The following is a 799-nucleotide window of genomic DNA, read 5'->3' as shown; positions in this document are numbered from 1 at the left end:
AACTGAATACTAAGAAGAAGCTTGTCCTTCCCATTGATGTGAGACGAGCAATTACTAGTCGCATCCTAGAGTTGGGCATGGACTTTGTTGATAGAGATTTGGGAGATATCAACATTTCTTGGGTTAAGGAATTCTATTGCAACTTCTTCCGTCCTACTTTGGATTCAGTTCAGTTGAGGGGTAGAGAGGTTATGATCACTGAGTTAGCCATAGAGGAGGCATTGCAGTGCTGACATCTTACTGATGGCACCTGCGCCCATCAGCAGGCTGAGATAGCTATTCACATCATGACCTTTGACTATGAGGCGCTTAGGCGCGTGATTGGTTTACCATATACCACTTGGGTCATGGATGCAAACAACACTAAGCCTAAGGGGATGCTATTTGCTCATTTGACTAGAGAGGCCAAGACTTGACAGATGATATTTGCCCACTATGTCTTACCCACCACTCACTTTTCTGAGATCCCTATGGAGATGCTACTTTTGATTGGTTGTGTTATGGAGGGAAAGGAGGTTTATTTTCCTCGACTTATTCAGCAGTGTATGTGGCGAGCACATATTCGTAGCCTACTTCTGTTCCCTACCTTGGTTACCAGTATGGCCGCCTTAGCTAAGGTTCCCTGGTTGGATGATGATGTGACACCACCACCCTCAGATGACGATGACAAGGAGGTTACTATTCCTTGGGGTGGTTGGGTGCACGAGAAGCCCCCGGCTAGACGCCGATCTAGGGCTAAAGCAGTGGTAGGGACGGCTGGACCTTCAGCGTCGACAGCCGCAGCTCCATCTTCTTCGAC

The sequence above is a fragment of the Arachis stenosperma genome, chromosome 3 (genome assembly GCF_014773155.1).
Source record: "Arachis stenosperma cultivar V10309 chromosome 3, arast.V10309.gnm1.PFL2, whole genome shotgun sequence".
Classification (NCBI taxonomy): Eukaryota; Viridiplantae; Streptophyta; class Magnoliopsida; order Fabales; family Fabaceae; genus Arachis; species Arachis stenosperma.
Note: the sequence above shows the minus strand (reverse complement) of the source record.